Here is a 12,718-nt window from a genome sequence, read left to right as displayed (position 1 = left end):
GATGATTTACCATTTCAGTTAGTGTCTTGGTCATTGCCAGTCTCATACTTGGATATCTTATATGGTTGGAAAAGGCAATGTGGTGGTAGATGCCTTATCAAGAATTTGGGCATGCTCTATCTCTACAATTTCAATTGTGCATAAGGATTGGATCCATGACATTCAAGAAGAGTATTTGCTTGATGAGCAAGCATCAAAGATGATGAAGGAATTTTAGTAAGGCAAAGGAGAAGAGTATCCCAATTTCAAATGGCACAATGGTCTTTTATGGTATCATGGTAGAGTCTACTTGACACCACAAACTTCTTTCAAAGACCGTATCTTACATGAGATGCACTCTTCACCCTTAGCGGGACACCATAGATTGTTCAAAACATTTGACAATATCCATAAGAGTTTGTTTCTATTGGAAGGGAATTCGGAGGAATGTCAAGGATTATGTTATGCAATGTCTTCTGTGTCAACAAAATAAGGACTCATCTCTTCTACCCGGCGGCTTACTTCAACCACTCCCTATTCCTCAAGGCAAGTGAACTGATATTACGATGGATTTTATTGTGGGATTACCTACAACAAAGCATGGGTAGAATAGCATTTATGTGGTGGTAGATCAATTGACTAAACCAGCTCTACCAAGGCTCAATTTACAGCAAAGCAAGTGGTTGAACAATTTATGGAATGTATTTTTAAACTTCATGGTATGCCATTGAAGATTGTATTCGTCATGATACTAAGTTCATGGGAAGTTTTTGGAGGAGTTTATTCGCTTCTATGGAAATAATTTTGAATCCTAGCATGGCATATCATCCCCAAACTGATGACCAAATGGAGCATGGAAGTCTGCCTTCAACATTTTTTCCATGATACTCATGCTTCGTGGGATCATTGGCTATATCTTGCTGAATTTTGTTATAATAACACTCATCATATGAGCATTGGCATGTCACCATTTGAAGCTCTTTATGGATATAAAGTGCAAATACCTTTAGCTCTCTTTCACGAAGATGTGAATCCACAAGCCAAGGCTAAAGTTGAGAAAATGGAAACTCTTTTACATCAATGCAAAGACAAAATTAGAAAGGCATAAGATGTTATGAAGGATTATGATGATGAAAAGAGGAGGCCTTTGGAGTTTGAAGAAGGAGATTGGATATTTCTCAAAGTGCCTAAATCTAGGTATGCTTCTCTCAAAGGCGGTCATAATAAGTTGGCTCATCGTTACTATGCGCCTTATCAAATCCTTAAATGGTTTAGCAAGCTTGCATACAAACTTGATTATCCTTCTTCAACAAGGATTCATTCTACCTTCCATGTTTCCCTTCTTAAAAAATATGTGGGTCTAGCCATATAGGTTTTAGAGGAGTTACCTCCCATAGATAAAGATGGTCTCATCATTTATGAGCCTGAAAAGATTATTGGCAAAAGAGAAAATGTTTTAAGGAACCGTTCACTGTTGGAACACCTTATTAATGGTAAGGTTTGCCCATGGAGGAGTTTACTTGAAAACCATCATCATACCTTGATTATTTTCCATGGCTTTTGCAAGAAATAGAGTAAAATCTGAACATGACAGCTTGCTGTATTAAAATTCTATCATAAAAATATTTGCTCTACTATCATCAAAATTGATTTTTATGGCATGGTTGGATACTAGGGATTGTCCTCTATATTTCTATAGCTCATACATGGTTATTGGAGATTTCTTCTTCAAGTTATGGCCATTCTTGTGCAGCAGCTTGTTTTGGATAGTTTTCAACAATATACTTAGATATTATACTTGTACTTCATTAGCATATGAGAGCTTCTTCAACTTGGAGTTTCATTTCAACATGGATCCATTACTTACAAAGCTATTCTTGTAATCTTTCCTTCTAAATTGTCCCAATTTGAGCTTTGAGGAAAAAGCTCTTTTAGGTCAGGATGGCTTGTAATAAAGCATAAATACCTTAGTCTAGGGTAGGCTAGGGTTAAGTATAAAAGATGGAGATATAACATGTGAATTATATTTTTTCCATTTTACAACATTACATGTTTGAGGTCTCAACCTCCCACCATCTAAGAGGGTGAATACTCTTGGCCACCGTTGCTTGGGGTGCATACCATGCTATAGCCACTCATCATTTGATTCTTAGCCAACATTGGTAATATCATTTCATGTCTAGCCACCTTGGCTATGGTTTCTTAGCATTTTATGTCTATTTCTTGTATTTTCAGTTTAATGGCTTCCTATGGGAATTAGCTTCTTTACACTCATTCACTAGGTCACTTTGTGACTGGGATTCTCTTAAAGAGACTCTGCATGTGGGTGACGTAGTCTTAGATATCCTATTTGTCCTTTTGACTGACATTCATTAATCAAACAATAAGGTCATCTAAGTACCATACCTCAGAGAATCTCTTGATGAAGAGACTCTTGAGATTGTTGAAATTATTCCATTTGCCATTGTCTAGACTAGTGTACCATGCCCGTCCTTTATCTCCTAGGCAAAGTTTGAAAGCTTGTGTGTGCTGAGGAAGGTCCGTGAGACCGTTAGCCTCGCATAATTTCTCAACAGCTCCAAAAGCTATACAGGTCATTGTCGAGTTGATATTTATCAAGTTGCTTAGCAACACAGGTATCTTGGTCTGGCACCTAGAGTTTGGGGTGATTCCTAGTCCTATTAGCAACGTAGTTGCTAGGGCTTCTCCACAGCCGTATTATCTATGAGTCCTTTCGTGAGAAGCTCACTCAATGTGAGGTTGACTTCAAGCGCTCTTTCCCTCTCAGTGTGTTGGGTCTTGTCGTGTTTCTATTGGGAAGTGATAAAACTTACTGGACCTCTCACATTTCTATCTCGTATCTCAACCTTATGTCAAGATTGTGGGAGAGAAGGAAGGAGTCTCGCTTGAAGCTTTCTTGCTTGCACAATGGGGGAAGACACACAAGGGTGGAGGCTGAAAATAGTTTTCCTCTTCTTAGTTGTGTAAGCCAAAAGAACTCAAGTACAAAGAAATAGAAGAACCCTATATATGGGTCTCAAACCAAACTCAACTAACTAAGGTGGCATACTAACTGAGCCACGAACTAGAGTAGATAAGGATAGCTATCATGTAGCTATTATTCATGGGCGGTGAACCAACCGCGTCTGCAACTGACAAGTCGGTGACATAAATACACAACGGTCACCCTGGCGTATCATGAGTGGAGCTCGATATCTCAACACTCCCCCTCGAGCTCAATCCCAATTCCTGCACACCAAGCAGGTCTCTGAACTTGCGCAGCTTCTCTGCGCCCAATGCCTTTGTGAATATGTCAGCTACCTGATCCTCTGTGCTGACATAAACTAGATCAATAAGACCTAGTAAAACCCTCTCTCGCACATAGTGATAATGCACCTCAATGTGCTTTGTTCTAGCATGATAGACTGGGTTATTTGCCAAGTGTATACTACTCATGTTGTCACAAAAAATGACAACTGGTCCATCTGTAGATTGATGCATATCATAAAGTAGCGTATGCAACCAAACTACCTCACATGCAGCCATTGCTGCAGCCCTGTACTCAGCCTCTGTGCTCGACAAGGCAACTGTAGGCTGTTTCTTGCTGCTCCAAGTGACTGCAGCACTCCCAAAAGAGAACACATATCCACTAGTAGATCGTCTATCAGAAATACTACCAGCCCAATCAGCATCAGTGTATCCATGCAACTGTATCTGAACCCCAGTCTCATAAAATAGTCCATACTGCAATGTGGACTTCACATACCTGAGTATGCGTCTAGCCGCATCCAAATGTGGTTTCCTTGGAGCCTGCATAAACTGACTTACCAATCCAACAGCATAGCTCAAATCTGGCCTGGTAATAGTCATATAAATCAAACTTCCTACTATGCGTCTGTACATAGTAGGGTCTTCTAGAAGCTCACCTGCATCTGTGCTCAGCTTCACATTTTGCTCCAAAGGAACTGAAATAGGCTTACAGCCTGTCATCCCATATTTGGACAGCATGTCCAATCCATACTACCTCTGCAAGAGCTGTATGCCACTTGGTGATCTAATCACCTCAATGCCCAAGAAATAACGCAGCTCTCCTAAATCCTTCATCTCAAACTTCTACTTCAATAGCATTTTCACATGAAGGATATCTTCATCACTGTCACCTGTCATAATCAAATCATCAACATAAATGACAAGTAGCATAATACATTTCTCTGTTTTTCTCACATAAAGTGAGAAATCTGCCTTGGAAATCTGAAAGCCAATAGTGACAAGATACTGTCCTATCTTGTCAGACCATGCTCTAGGTGCTTGCTTCAAGCCATACAAGGCTTTCTTCAACCTACAAACAAACTCACGATGAACATCATGCACATAACCTGGTGGCTGCTCCATATAGACCTCTTCTTGCAAATCACCATGCAAGAAGGCATTCTTTACATCCATCTGATGTAAAGACCATCCCTTTGATGCAGCCATAGCAATGACTGCTCTTACAGTTGCCATCCTTGCAACTGGACTGAATGTTTCTTCATAGTCAATGCCATATGTTTGTGCATACCCCTTGACTACTAATCTTGCCTTGTATCTGTTCACAGAACCATCTGCATTGTGCTTCACCTTATAAACCCACTTACAGCCAATTGCATTCTTACCTTTAGGCAAAGGTACTAACTCCCATGTAGCATTTGCTTCCAAGGCATCCATTTCTTCATCCATGGCTTTCTCCCATTTTTCTTTTCCCATGGCTTGCTCAAAAGATGTGGGTTCTGGTTCCTGTATCACTTTGACCATATATGCATAGTGAATGGCTGTAAATCCATCATATTTCAGCCTATCCACAGGATACCTAGCTTTCGTAGACCTGCGCAAAGTAGGTTCACTCCCAGGTGCTCTCAAAACATCCCTGGTCTTCCTTACTCCAGGTGTAACAATAGAAGGAATACCCAACTCATCATCAATGCTCTGTTCTGAGCCACTGGATTCACCATCCACATAAGAGTGACCTGCATTCACATCAACCATGGACTGATCAACCTTCTCTTTTCCTTTTCGTGATACCTGCATACCACTATCTGCATTACTTTGAGAAGATTCTCCTGATCTCAATCTGCCTGTCCATGGTGAAGAATGTGAACCACTACTAGAGGACGCTCCAGGTCCACTAATATTTTGTGACTGCTGCTGTGAATTTTGTGCAGCATTACCATTTTGTGCATCTACATCATCAATCACATTTACTGGTTTATACCAGCTACTCATCTCATCAAAAACATCTCTGCTCACTGTAAACTTACGAGTAGAAGGGTTATAGCATCTATACCCTTTCTGCTCTACAGAGAGTAACCAATAAAGATGCACTTCTCAGCTTTTGGATCCAACTTGGATCTCAACTCATCTGGCACATGAACATAGGCAATGCAACCAAAAATCTTCAAATGCGAAATATCTGGTTTCCTACCAGTATACCTCTCCTCTGGAGTCATGCCATGTATTGCTGCAGTGGGAGTCCTGTTCATTATGTAGACTGCTGTAGCAACTGCTTCAGCCCAGTAAAAATCTGGCAAGTCTTTTTCATTGAGCATGGCACGAGATACCTCTCCAATATGCCTGTTTTTCATTTCTGCAATTCCATTTTGTTGTGGGGCATGACTGCATGAATATTGCTGCTTTATGCCATGCTCCTACAGGAACCTTGCAAACTCATTTGACAGGTACTCTCCCCCTCCATCTGACCTTAGGCATTTTATTTGCAAGCTTGTTTCTTTTTCAACCATAGCTTTAAGAGTTTTGAAATGCCCAAAAACTTCACTTTTCTTTTTCATAAAATACACCCAAACTTTTTTGCTATAGTCATCAATAAAAGTGACAAAATAATGACAGCCTCCAAGAGATGCAGCTTTAGTAGTCCACACATCAGAGTGGATTAATTCTAATGGCTTTTTACTCTCTTGAACATGTCTAGGAAATGGTTTCCTTGCTTGTTTTCCAAACTGATAGGCTTCACATACCTTATGCATTTCTGCAACCTTGAATTTAGGCAATCCTGCAATGATATTTTGGGCCTGCATTGATTTAAGTCGATGTACATTAACATGACCAATGCGTTTATGCCAGATATCAATATCTATAACTACACCAGTCCCATGTGCAAACATTGCTGCACTCAATTCAAGCATGTCTGCATCCAATGTAAACATTCTGCCCTTCTTCTTTTCTTTTGCTATCAAGCGACCTTTATTTTTCATATCCTCAACAAAGCATCCATGAGGATCAAATCTGACCTGCAAGCCCTGCTCAACCATTTTACCAACAGAAACCAGATTCTTGGTGATATTCGGGACATGAAATACATCTGACAGGTATTTCTTTTTCCCATCCTGCATAGACAAGGGAATTTTTTCAATCTGCACAATAGGATGTGCAGTATCATCACCAGTCTCCACAAATCCTGGTTTTTCCATTTTCCTTGCATCCTCCATCCATTCTGCATGACCTGTCATGTGGTTTGATGCACCTGAGTCAACATACCATACATCGTTGCTTTCTTCTGCACTTGTCACAGAATTGTTCATGTGCTGCACCATAAACAGATGCTCATTTCTGTCATCACCCTGTCTACTAGAGGATGCATAATTTCCTTGCTGCAGTTTTCCATTCATTCATCGTTGCTTTCTTCTGCACTTGTCACAGAATTGTTCATGTGCTGCACCATAAACAGATGCTCATTTCTGTCATCACCCTGTCTACTAGAGGATGCATAATTTCCTTGCTGCAGTTTTCCATTCATGATGTCATTCTGCTTTTTATAGCAGTCTTTAGCCATATGACCCATTTTACCACAATAGTAGCATTCAACATTACTGTTTGCATTTTGGCCTCTTTGCCATCCACCACGACCTCTTTGGCTCCCCGTGCCTCTAGAGTTACCACGTCCTCCTCCATAGGACTGGTTTTCTTGAGTTTGCTGCATATTCTGATTTCTGCCACGGCCTGCAAATCGGCCTCCTCTACCTCTGCCTCTACCTCTTCCAGCATTTGAGTAGAAGACAGCTTCTTTTGAAGTTCCTCCTGAAGAAGATGCACCACCATTTCTCTGTTCCTCAGAAATTAGAAGAGCAATCAACTCCTCAAAATCAGGAAATCTTTCACGAACTGAAATGGATGTCCGAAACTGTGCATAATCCTTTCCTAGACCATTCAAGGTCACAGAAACTAAATCATCATCTTCCACTGGTGACCCAATGGAAGCAAGTGCATCTGCAATCTTCTTCACCTTCATGTGGTAGTCGTTGATGCTCATATTTTCTCTTTGCACATTGTGCAACTCTTGCTTGAGCTGCATTTTCCTGGCTTGCGTATTTGTGCTATACATTTTTGACAAAGTATCCTATGCCTCCTTTGGCGTACTTGCATCCTGAATATGCACAATCATAGAGTCTGAAATGCTGATAGACAGCCAATACATAACTTTCCTGGCTCTCTCATGCCATGCTTTAAATGCCTGCATTTGCTGTTGATTGGGAACATCAGGAAGAACTGGTTCTTCTTCATTTCCTGCAACAAATTTCCAATATCCTTTTCCCATAAGGAAATTCGTCATTCTAAACTTCCATGCTTGGAAGTTGTTCTTGTCAAGCTTTTCAGTGACAATCTGTGAAAGAGAATCAGATGCCATTACAGAAGACTGCAAAAAATTCTGTCACTGCAAAAACCACAGCTTCACCCTCACAAGGGAAAATCTGCAAAACTGACGAAAGTGGTATTTGACCACACAGTCACTTCCTAGTGACGATTTTGCATCAACAGGCAACAGGGATGATTCTGTAACTCCCAATGTCTCTGCGCACAAGCATACAATGCAATTTTTACAGTAACTATTCACCGACCTATAGAACAGTGGCTGCACAGTATAAAACTGGGCCTTTTCCTGAGTGCGTGCAGAAAACTTCCGCCTCCAAAACAGGCCCCGAAATGGCCTCAAATGAAAAAAACAAGATCACCGAGGGCTAAAGCCCTTGCGCGCAGCATATACTGCCCTTTTGCTTCATCGCGAAGGGCGTCTCAACCTGAGACAATGCACTCCTGCACTTTCCAGCTGTGCTACTTGCAGAGATCTGCTCCCGAAACAGAAAATGAAAGCAACACTGCTTCTCTTACCAGAACTCCGCGAGCTTGGCTTGCTTTCTTGAGCTCCTTACCACGAACAAGGCTCTGATACCATGTCAAGATTGTGGGAGAGAAGGAAGGAGTCTCGCTTGAAGCTTTCTTGCTTGCACAATGGGGAAAGACACACAAGGGTGGAGGCTGAAAACAGTTTTCCTCTTCTTAGTTGTGTAAGCCAAAAGAACTCAAGTACAAAGAAATAGAAGAACCCTATATATGGGTCTCAAACCAAACTCAACTAACTAAGGTGGCATACTAACTGAGCCACGAACTAGAGTAGATAAGGATAGCTATCATGTAGCTATTATTCATGGGCGGTGAACCAACCGCGTCTGCAACTGACAAGTCGGTGACATAAATACACAACGGTCACCCTGGCGTATCATGAGTGGAGCTCGATATCTCAACATCTTAGAGCTCGCTACTCTTGATTATAGGTGGCTATGCCTTGCAATGCTTTCTTTGCCAGTTTGCACTCTTCCTCAAGGTTTGTTATGATGTCCTTAGCTGGTCTACCATGGTGCTCCGTTTTGGTCTACAAATCGTACCGATTTATCATTTTCTAGATGTCAACTGGGAGGTCTTCCAAGCTGAGCTCACTGTTTTTGGGATTGGTGCTGGATCCTAACATTTCATTGATCTCTTTGGCTACTAGAGTGTCGATCAAGTTGATCGACTTGGGTAAGATTGAGTCCCTAATCATGTCAACTCCTTTTTCTCTCCAAGTGGCTTGCTCTGGTGGGGATTAGTATCCTTGGTCGCACATTCAAGATCTGAGAGTCTTCTCCTAGTAGTGGGTCCATTCAGATTTTCTTATCTTGTGTGTGAAATCCTTGTTATTTTAGACAGTTCTCAATTTTAAGTATACTTAGGTGCTCCTGGGGTGCTTTCTTTCATGCATGGTGCAAAATCAGGCTTTCACCTTTCTAGGTGCACTTCAAGTGATTAGTCATGCAGTTGCTAGTGTGTGATTATGATGAAAACATTTAGGTGCAACACACACTTTTCTAGTCTGCTCTTGTAGGCGGCATTCGCTCTAACACGTTCATTTGGGTCCTTTAAGGAACTTCTAATGGTTGGTCTGAGGGGTTGTGTTTGCAGTCACTTCCTAGGCTGCTAAGTCACAATTTTTGGAGTGTGGAGGCTCTATGAGCCTTTCAATGTGTCTGAGGCCTACCAACTCCAAGTTGGGCTCTATCATCTAGTCTAGGGTATGCTAGTTTTGTCAGGTCTCAAGTTCTATTTTTAGTGTTTGAGTATTTGTCATCCGATTCCCAAAGTTGGACTCTTTGATTCTGGCTCTGTTCGAGTGGTCAAGTCAAACTATTTGAGTTCGAGTGCCTGATTTCGGGCATCTGAGTGTTTTGGGTTTGAGTTGAATTGAGTCGGATGGTTTGATTGGCAAGCCTGAGTAGTAGGATAGTCAAAATAGGGTGGTTCAAGTCTAGAGACTCGGATGAACACGGTGTATCTAAGAGGAAAAGTGGTTCAAGTGTCCGAGTCACCAGACTCGAACGAGGAAAGGGTGTCTCAATGGACAAAAATTGGATGGTATGATTAGGGAAATCAGACCTTGTGGTGTGCGTTTAGTTATGATGGTGAGTTACATAATGACAAAAAAGCTTAAAAAATCCTACACATGCCTAGCTAATGATTAGAACCAGGGTCCTAACAGTAATAAAAAAGCATCAAACAACATCCAAAAGATACATTGAGGGCCAAAACACATTAGGACGAAGATCACAAAGCAAAATCTCCCCTCTTTGTTTGTAGCTCTCTCTCTCTCTCTCTATCTCTCAAGCTCTCTCTCTCACTCTCAAATGAGCAAATGAGCTCTCCCACTTGGTTGTGGCCTACTGAAGCCCTTCTCTATTCAGTTCTAATCTTGCCCCTTTCTTCCTTTCGATGCATTGCCACAGTAAGGCTCTTTTTCTTTCACTGTTTCCCTGTTTGGCCTGTTTACAACAACATAAACCCTAGCGTGTATAACCTTCTTTTTCTTGTTTTTAATTTATCCTAATGCATTCAAATCACAACCAAATGCCTACACTAATCCCACATACTCATCTAGATCCAAAAAAGGTAAAAAAAAAATCTAAATAGATCAAATACCTCTTTAAATTCCTTATGTACCTACCTATCTACCTCAAGCACCAGTTCGGTGAAAACCCTACTTTAATGCTCGATTCGAAGTGCGCAAGCACTCAAAGCTTGGATCCGTTGGTCTTAGCAAAACAAAACCAAAATGTGAGAGCTCATTCTTCACCACCAAGACCTATAGACCGCTTATTTTTTTAAGCGTTTCAAGCCAAGTGCAATGGCTACCTCTCACATAGCCATACATGCTCTCACACCTACGAGTGTAATGAGCTTACCTCCATGCTCGATTGAGTTCCTCCTCCCTCAAGCACTCTGGTAGCTCCACGATCCAAGTGCAAGCTTCAAGCTAGTTCGATCCTCAAGCTCCAAGCTGCATGTTCCATTGCCGCGCATGTGAGATAAGAGAAGAGAATAGAAGAGAATAAGAGAGGTGAAGATTGAGGGTTTCTCCACACGGTCCCTCACCCCCACACTCTCACATGTCCTCTCTCAAGCACAAGCATAAGCAAGCAAGGGCAAGAAGAAGAAGAAGAAGAAGAAGAAGAAGAAGAAGAAGAAGAAGAAGAAGAAGAAGAAGAAGAAGAAGAAGAAGAAGAAGAAGAAGAAGAAGAAGAGGAGATCTAGTTTTGGCCACACACAAGAATGAGATTCTTCATTCACTTTTTGGCTTATATACGTGCCTTGATCCCTTTTGGGTACCCACCCCCTTTTTACATGATCGACCATTTTAGTCTGGGTCCTCTTTTCATATTTCCTTCCATTTACATTGTGTTTTGCCCATGCCCGTCTACTCTTTACGAATTGCACAAGAGGGAGCATGGCACTCTTTTACAAATATTTAGGGGTGCCTTTGCATTTTAAAATGCACCTCTTCCATTTTTGCACTCACCTTGGGTTTTTAAGGTGTCTTTGTGCTTATGGCCTTTTCCCTTCTTGTTTCTACTGTCAGGCCACCCTTTTCCATTTTGCCCCATATTTTGAAATTTTCTTTTTCTTTCCTTTTTTTTTTCTTTTGTTGCCTTTCTTGCACTGGGGTTACTGGGGTTAACACAACTCCTACTCTTTCAAGACAAATATGGATCACACAATCATACCCAATGCTAGACATTGCAAATTCTTGTCAAGCATAGAGAACCTAATGTCTTGAATGGGAAAGGTAGGGCCTTGGTGAAGTTTCTAAACCATAAAATTATCAAGGCATTAAGAAGATAAGTCAAAGTTGAAGGCATCCACAATTACCAAGCTTTTTAATGGGGCATTTCATTTGAGTAGGTAGAGGTTGTTTGAGGATGAAAGAGAGGTCTATATCTTCATAGTGTTGCAAATCAGAGTTGGAGGCTTGAGAGAGTGTGCACAAGAGGGAGGGAGAGATCTCAAGTACAAGACAATATCTTGTTTAGTTAGTTGCTCAAAGTATAACTAGTACACTCTCCTCTACTTGAGTATGTACTTTAGGCTGTTTATATAGCCATTGGAGGAGTTAGGGTTAGGGCTTCCCCTGTCCTCCAGCCAATTTACACCTAGCTACCCTTATCCTCTCTATTGTAGGGAGAGTTCCTATGCTTATCTTTCAAGACATAGCACAATGATCCTCATCATTTCTTGTAGCCTTTCTGCTATCATTCCTCATTACATTACTGAAAACCTAAGTTGTACATGCTCTCTTGGATCCAAATTACAAAAATTTCTTGATATTTTTCCATCTAGCACTTCTTGCTTTTCTCTGTAATGTTCATCACACGAGCTTCTACTATGAAGGCATTGCATACCTAGCTAGGTGCAGTAGGGGATAGGGGTTGCCAGCAGCCTTGCCAACAACCCTTGCCCCCAATTGCATCTAGCTAGATATGTGGTTTATCCCTCTTAGAAGCTCATGATGTCATTTCAATTCATAACATGGGAATTTGTCTAAAATTTCTAATGCATTTTCTTGTATTTGTCATGTTAAAGACATTTTTCTCAATGGCCAACAATAGCAAAGTGAGCGTTGTCACCTCACTATTGTGTCTGCTTGTTTTGGGCAGTTCCACACATCTACACATCCCACCATTCAATCTATTAGCATCACCAGTCCATCTTCGGTGTTGCAAAAACAACACGTGGCACTACCTCTTTTCTTTTACTTGAAGGAATCCATCACCTTTTCATCATGTGCCCATGCTTAGCAGTGTTTTCAATGGCTGTTAAGGCATTTGTGTAGGTTGTGAGAGAAGCTAGGTAGTGTATGTCATCTTGGTAAGCTATCATTCCTGTGATCATATGGCATTATGCATTGAGGAAAGCACAAGGGAAGATAGGGGAGCTCGTGACGTACCACAAGAGATTAATTTTTACAATAATCTAGTCTATAGTGGAACTTTAGATCACGTTTTGCCTTGATCCTACTAAAATGCTATTTATTTCTCGTAGGAATTTTTAACAAAATTGCTCAAAAATGTGAACTCATGTCACTTGAGGATGCTCGAGTCAAAATGAT

This window comes from Lygodium microphyllum, chromosome 15, assembly GCF_053477565.2.
Source record: "Lygodium microphyllum isolate KBCC chromosome 15, Lygodium_microphyllum_v1.1.10, whole genome shotgun sequence".
NCBI classification, from domain to species: domain Eukaryota; kingdom Viridiplantae; phylum Streptophyta; class Polypodiopsida; order Schizaeales; family Lygodiaceae; genus Lygodium; species Lygodium microphyllum.
This window is presented reverse-complemented; position numbering follows the sequence as displayed.